Source organism: Nicotiana tomentosiformis, chromosome 7 (genome assembly GCF_000390325.3).
Source record: "Nicotiana tomentosiformis chromosome 7, ASM39032v3, whole genome shotgun sequence".
Lineage (NCBI taxonomy): Eukaryota > Viridiplantae > Streptophyta > Magnoliopsida > Solanales > Solanaceae > Nicotiana > Nicotiana tomentosiformis.
In genome coordinates this window covers 45,157,349-45,165,618 of record NC_090818.1, presented here as the reverse complement: position 1 = coordinate 45,165,618, position 8,270 = coordinate 45,157,349, and positions in this window count along the sequence as shown.

Here is an 8,270-nt window from a genome sequence, read left to right as displayed (position 1 = left end):
CTTTCTATCTTGAGTTCCTAATTATTCATAACTTTTATTGTGTGTGGAACTACTTTCTATTGTTGGGTAAGGGCACTTGATTCATGAAAGAAAGGTATTGTCATTGACCTTTGTGTTAGAGTAAGTGAGCGAGTTGTGAAAACATGCGTGGTGCTTTTGAGTTAAATCTTGAGGCGAGGATGTTACGTTATTGTGCTTAATCTGTTCTATTATTCTTGGTATGATGAGTCAGGAGAGTTGTTTAAAAAAGGTCATGTCTATGTGAAGTGTAGTTTGATTGCTCGAGGACAAGTAATGGTTTAAGTGTGGGGTGTTGATGGTAGGCCAGAAACCCATATTTTAGTCGATTATTGCACTCAAATTCACTGCACTTTACTTATGCTGAGCTTTAATTAGTAGTGTTTTATACTTATTATGTGTTTTATGCCGTGTAGGAATGATTCCGGGTTATTTAGATGTTGCAGAGTAAATTCGAACTATTTGGAGCTTTGAAGTCTAAGTAGAAGCCAAAGGGATTAAACCGGGATCGCGTTTGGGGGTCGAGTACCAAGTCCGGATGTCAAAAATTAGAGAAACGAACTTACTCTGAGAAAACTACACAGCCGCACCGTATGGGGCGGCGCGACTGTGCAAAATGTGCCCAAAATGTGTTTTCCAAATTGTTCTGGAATTATCCACAAGCTCGGCGCATGGGGCAGCGCGACATGCGATGCGGTAGTGAAAAAATGTTAGAGTATGTTCCCAATTCCGCTAAAAAGGGGTATTTTCGTCCGGGGTTTATTTAGGGGATAGTTAAATACACGGGAAAGACACCATTTCTCGACTTTTGACATACCTTAGACCTAAGGAAACTAAGGAGAAGAGGGAGAATCAAGAGCACAAGGATTTCATCCTTCCTTCCTCACTCAAGATCCGAGTTTGGATTGCATTTATGTTTTCCTATACTTTTATTTCATTTGTGAAGAACTTCTCCAAGTCTATGGAGTAGAACCATTTGGGTTTTGATGGATTTGGTGTATTGATGGTTGTTTGTAGATTATAACTCTATTTTTATGTATTTAAATTGTTTTGGGAAGATTAAATTTTTGCATCTATGTTCACTTGTTCTTGTAATCGAGATAGGCATAACTTGTGATATATTTGCACTATATTTTTGGTTGAGTTCATAGATTCTTCGAAGTAATTGAAAGAGGCTAGTTGAATTCTTGATTAAACCTAGTTAGGAGGATAATCGAAAGAGGTTCTCCTAAAAACCAATCCATTTCGAATTCTTGCATATCTTCACCGAGCTTAAATTGGTTCATATTGTGAGGTTGAGACTTAATCGAGAGAGGAGTTTCTACTAAACAATTGTACTGATAATTAATTGAATTCGAGAAACTCACTTGAACATTAGAAGTCAATTATCTAGAGTTAGATCCTGAACAATTATCTTGCACCTATCTTATCAACCCATATTTTCTCCCATTAATAACTCTCTTGTTTACCTTTGTTGCGATTGTCATTAGTCAATAGCTGTAGATTTTAGATTATTTATTATATAAACCTCAACTGTTGATCCTCCTGAATAGCAATCTAGCTACAAACTACGATAATATTATTTAAATTCAATCCCTGTGGATACGATAATTTTTCTATACTATCTTTGACTAGAGAGCACAATTTAAGTGTGTGTTTTGCGCTCGTCACAAAGCCATAAAACAAAACATTCCATAACTCACAATACCCATACTCTATTACTGTCATAATACCGCAGTCAATTCAATGGAAATTATTCTTAAGCTCATGCAACACCAATCATAAGATACCTTAATCATCCACTAAACTTACATTTATTCTCTTGACAGTCAAGTCAACTTTCTCAACCGGATTCAAATTCAAATCTCAACACATACACCCCGCTGGTAGATAAGAAACTCTCCACTCAACATTATAAGGAACACACTTACGTAGATTACTCCGCAGGAGATAACCCACCTGTTTAGCCTCAAATTGGCATCTTGTTATACCCTTTCGCAGCCACAATTTCTATGCAATAACTAAATCTTTCTGAGTCTGAACTCATCAACATAACATGAAAATCTAATTAGATCCACAATTAAACTGCATGATAGATCCTTCAACACACTCACAATTCGAGACCGCACATCACATCAAACGAAAATCAAGCACCCAATGGCCCTCTTTACATTCCAAGAAAACACTTCTCGTCATATCCAAACCATCTTAACACATCTCGCAATCACATCATACTTATCATATAGCCATTTGATCGCTCATCGAGCCATAAGTTCCACTCAGAGGGACACTACCGGACATATGAGTCCAAATGTACAAGTTACAACTGAAGCTACCGAGCCTAAGCTGCGTTCTAAACCGGGCCTCAAATCCTCCAGACTAGCCCATCACCAAAACACAGAATACACATTTCGAACCCCGTTCATGGAATCACAAGACGGCGATGCACAGTTGATACCGAGCACTCACATGCCCACACGAATGCGTGGAAGGAATTCAAACAGTTATGTTTCAAGCTTAATCAATTCCGCACGATAAGGAAAGAAAGATGGAAAATTATCCTAAATGCCCTGCAGCCTCTCGAAGATAAGTATGGACATCATCATACTGATCCGCAAGACTCTACTAAACACTAGCTCATGACTTGTAGAACCTATGAACCAAGGGCTCTGATACCACCTTGTCACGACCCAAAATCCACCTAGTCATGATGGTACCTAACCTAACCCGTCAGGTAAGCTAACTAACAACTATCCAATTCAATTAATATTTAGTTGACTCTAATACACTCCCCAAGGATTGATAGTACAAATCATAAGCTTCTAAGATTAGAAATTACAAAACTCGTGTGAAATAAAAATACGTCATCTGTCTGAAATATACATAAACAGATTAAAAATTCTAAAGCTACCAAGAACAAGAGGCAGTAAATGGCTGGAACATTGGTACTTCTTCAGATCCAGCTCCCGCCGCACGCAGCAACATCAACGTCAAAAATCTGCATGCAAGGTGCAGGAGTGTAGTATGGGTACAACCGACCCCATGTACTCAATAAGTAACAAACCTAACCTTAGGTTGAAAGTAGTGACGAGCTGGAACACGGTCAAGTCCAATAATAGCTCATAGCAATATAACAAAAGTGGTACAGGAAATAACTTAGAAATAAAATGTTCAGCTCGTTCACAGTTCCAGAAAATAGACATGCTTTTCAAGTATAAAAGTGAAAATCCAAATCCTTTACCGAAAACACCAAAATATGAGTAAGTTTGCAAAATCGTGATTTTTCCTTCCAAACCTGTTCAACAGGTAAACGTCCCATTATCAAATGGCATGAGGAAAAGTATATCTCTATGCCTACATGTCAATGTGCATGTGAAGTCATGAATGTCGCAATATCATATAGCATGAGGAAAATACATCTTTATGACTGTATGTCAAGTGTGCATGTCAATGCGATGCAACTCAATAATAAAACCATATGCATACTCTCAGAGTATCATTTCGCTCAGTCCTCCCAGTCACTCAGTCCTCCCATTCACTCAGTCCTCACGGTCACTTAGTCCTGCCAATCGCTCGGCATTGGCACTCAGTAGGTACCTGCGCTCACTGGGGGTGTGTGCAGACTCCGGAGAGGCTCCTTTAGCCCAAGCGCTATAATCCGCACGGATAAATCATGTGTTGTACGGACAACTCACATGCTATAGTATTAGTATTCGTATCCACATGGACAACTCACGTGCTGCACGGACAACTCACATACTATAGTATCAATATCTGGATCTGCATGGATAACTCACGTGCTACACGGACAACTCACGTTCTATAGTATCAATAACTCAAAATCAGGCCCTCAACCTCACTCAGTCATCAATCTCTCCAGTCTCTCAGGCTCATAATGTCATGAAACTAGCCCAAAAATGATGATAACAACAGAGACTGAGATATGAAATTGCAATATAAGTAGATAACTAAATAGCAGTAATGACCACAATGGATCCCAACAGGATACTATCACGACCCAAACCGATGGTCCATGACGAGTGCCCGAGCCTACCTGTCGAACACCCCTAAGCATACATCTAAGATAACACATGAAATAAGTGTAGGAAATGAATAATGTCTGGCAGTAAACTACTGAATTGTGTGAACAACATACGCGATAAAACGTGCCCAAAAGACATATGTACATATATATACAAAATACGGTAGGGCGAGGCGACAAGGCCACATACTATCCGACTATACATGACTATCTACAGACCTCTAATAGAGTGTACATCTGTATAAGGAACAAGACGGGCCCCTATCATACCCATATATGTATACAAAAATATCGTACCAAAACCCAAAAGCAACTCCTAATCAAATGGAGCACATCAACTCTCGTTGAGCAAGGATCCTAAGAAGGGGGACCGTCAGCCTGTCTACCTGCACCTGCATGCATGAAACGCAGGTCCCAAAAAATAGGGGCATCAGTACGAATAATGTACCGAGTATGTAAGGCATGTAACTCAGTACATAGAAGACATAAAAGAAGTATGGAGTAAAGGAATCTGCCTGTAAGCGTAAATAACTTTGTGAATCCTAAAATATTTATAATGTCATGCATATGCGTATAAATATCATATCATGCATAGGTATATGCGTACATAACGTTATCAAGCTTCTGAGGGCATCCTATTATATCATCTCGGCCTCAGTGGGGGAAATCATCAACGTATACCAACTGATCAGGTGGTGTTGCGTATATAACGCCGTAACCTTTCCTCATACCTCACACACACACACACACACACACACACACACACACATATATATATATATATATATATATATATATATATATATAAATATTCATGGGTCAATGTACATATATAAATGAATGCAATGAAAAGTAAGTCAATAAGATCTCTCGGAATGTCATAAAATCAATATGCCTTCGGATAAATTTTATCAACTACATATTTTTCTGAGACCCATGAACATAAGATATAATAATAAGACACATTGAGAGTCAAGAACATAGGCACCCCTAGTGCTTCTATGAATAAAGGCATTTATGAAAGTTGTGCGTTTGCTCGTTTCATTTGTATCATAGGGATAATGCCAAAAGGAAAGAAGGGATAGCTTTAACATACCTGAGCCGATTCACTTAACAATCCCTCTAACCCATGTCTTTTGCGATAAAACACGTAACGGCGGCTCGAAATAGGAAAAAATTCATATGATATTCTTGAGAAAGATTGTACCGTACTCCCTTAGAATTTGCAACTCACGCTGCTATAGTATTATGTAGTTTCGTATGAATTCTTTTGTGGATCCATCCGTTACTTAGAAAAGCATAAACATCACACTTTAATGATGTAGGAAGATTTCTTATCATTTTAGTTTGTGGGCCCCACTTTTTTGGATTACTTTGCCAAAAATCCCTTAAATATGCCACCTAGCCACATAAGCCAAAGAGTCATTATTTGGTCTTAGCAAATATAACCCCTTGCTTCCGCGTGGGGGTGATGTTTCCACCAAATACTTATCCATCCATTTCTAATTAATTTGTTAACTTTCCACTAAAATCAATAATTAACCCTTACCAATATAATTAGGTACTATCCTAATTTACTTAAAATACTAATCACTTTTAATATACTTTATACACCTTACTCTCATGGTCATGTGGTACATTGTATGGCATTAGTCCATAAATATGGGGTATTATAGCTTGGACCGTATTTTATCCCAAATTGTCAAACTTCAACAAAACTTATTTTCTTCGATTTGTTTACCCTCTAACCTTCACGGCACTTACTTATCTCCTGTTATAAATAAAATAATTACCTATATCCTCAAAATTAATCTAATTACTGAGCTTACATTGATCAACTTACGACGAAACTTTAACGTTCAAAATTGCGAAATGTAACATCCTTCCCCCTTTAGAAACATTCTTCCTTGAATGTTAACTCTTAGAGACTTGCGAAAATTTTGCCAAAATCTCTTCTATAAACTGAACTACTTACTAACAACTTGCCACGCAGCATACCAACTAATACAAGGCCATACAGGGCCATATTCATCAACAACGACAATGGCCTCACACGACCAATGACAATAACTAATACAAGAATCCATTCACGCACCTTAAGGCTGTGATGTCTCAGTCTGATCCTCCTATGGAAGAGAAAACAAGTGAGGATACCTAGACTTTAGGTCTTCTTCAGCTTCCCAAGTCATTTCTTCCACATTATTATTTCTCCAAAGTACTTTAACCGAAGCTACGTCCTTAGTTCTAAATATCCGAACCTGTCTATCTAGTATAGCAATGGGATCTTTCTCATATGATAACTGCTTTGTGAGCTAAACATCATCAACTGGCATTATTCTAGAAGGTTCTCCGATACACTTACGGAGCATAGACACATGAAAGACTGGATGTATAGACTACAAGTCAGAAGGCAAGTCTAACTCATATGCTACCTGGCCTACCTTGCGTATGATCTTATATGGTCCAATGTACCGAGGGATAAGTTTTCCTTTCTTACCGAACCTCATAACTCCTTTCATCGATGATAACTTTAGGAATACCCAGTCGTCAACCTGAAACTCCAAGTCTCGTCGTCAATTATCCGCATAAGACTTCTAATGGCTTTGAGCTGCTAATAGTTTTTCTTGTATAAGCTTAATCTTCTCGACTTCCTGTTGTACCAACTCTGGTCCTACTAACTTAGTTTCCCCAACATCGAACTATCCGATAAGTGACCTACACTTTCGTCCGTAAAGAGCTTCGTATGGAGCCAGCTGAATACTGGAATAATAGTTATTATTCTACGTGAACTCAACAAGTGGCAGATGATCATCCCAGCTACCCTTGAAGTGTATCACACAAGCCCGTAACATATCCTCAAGTGTCTGAATAGTACACTCAGCATGTCCGTCTGTCTGGGGATGAAATGTTGTACTAAGATTTACCTGAGTCCCCAATACTTTTTGGAACGACCTCTAGAAATTAGCTGTAAACTGAGCACCTCTATCCGATATAATAGATATAGGGACACCATGAAGTCGTACTATCTCCTTAATGTAAAGCCTTGCATAATCCTCTGCTGAATATGTAATCCTAACAGGCAGAAAATGGGCTGATTTTGTAAGTCTATCAACAATCACCCATATAGATCGAACTTACGCTGGGTACGAGGTAAGCCTATGATGAAATCCATATTAATTACTTCCCACTTCCAAGTCAGAATCTCTGTAGCCTGCACTAATCCACCGGGTTTTTGATGCTCAATATTAACCTGCTGGCAGTTAGGGCACTAAGCAACAAACTCCGCTATATCCTTTTTCATTTTGTCCCACCAATATATTTCCCTAATATCATGATACATCTTTGTTGCTCCTGTATGAACAGAATAATAAGAATAGTGAGTCTCTCCCACAACCTGCCAGCGTAACCCTGCAACATTAGGGACACGTAATCATCCTCGATATCTGAGGACCCCATCTCCTGTAATCTCAAATGGTGTCTTCTCTTTCTGAGGGGCTGTATCTCTGTAATGATCTAACACAGGATCCTCGTACTGGAGTCCCTTCACTTCAGTTACTAGAGAGGATGTTGTCGTGTCCTGAATAGTAACTCTGGTATCACCTGAGTCCAGTAATCGAACTCCAAGACTAGCTAGCTGATGAATCTCATGGACTATCTCACTCTTCTCTGGCTGTAAATATGATAGGCTACCCATAGATCTACAGCTGAGGGCGTCGGCTACTACATTTGCCTTCCCCGGATGGTATAAAATATCAACGTCATAGTATTTTAGTAGCTCCAACCATCTCCTTTGGAGTAAATTCAATTCCTTTTGCTTTAAGATATACTGAAGGCTCTTATGATCCGTATAGATATCAACATGAATGCCACACAAATAGTGCCTCCACATCTTTAGTGCATGAATCACCATGGCTAACTCTAAATCGTGGGTCGGGTAATTCTTCTCGTGATTTCTTAGTTGTTTAGAAGCATAAGCTATAACCTTACCATGTTGCATCAGTACACAACCCAATCCAATGCCCGAAGCGTCACAATATATAGCATAACCACCGGTTCCCTCTGGGAGTATTAGAACCGATGCTGAAGTTAATTTGCCCTTCAATGCCTAGAAACTCCACTCGCAAGCATTAGTCCATTGAAACTTAGCTCTCTTCTGAGTCAACTTTGTCAATAGTGCTGAAAGAAAAGAAAACCCCTCTACGAATCTCCT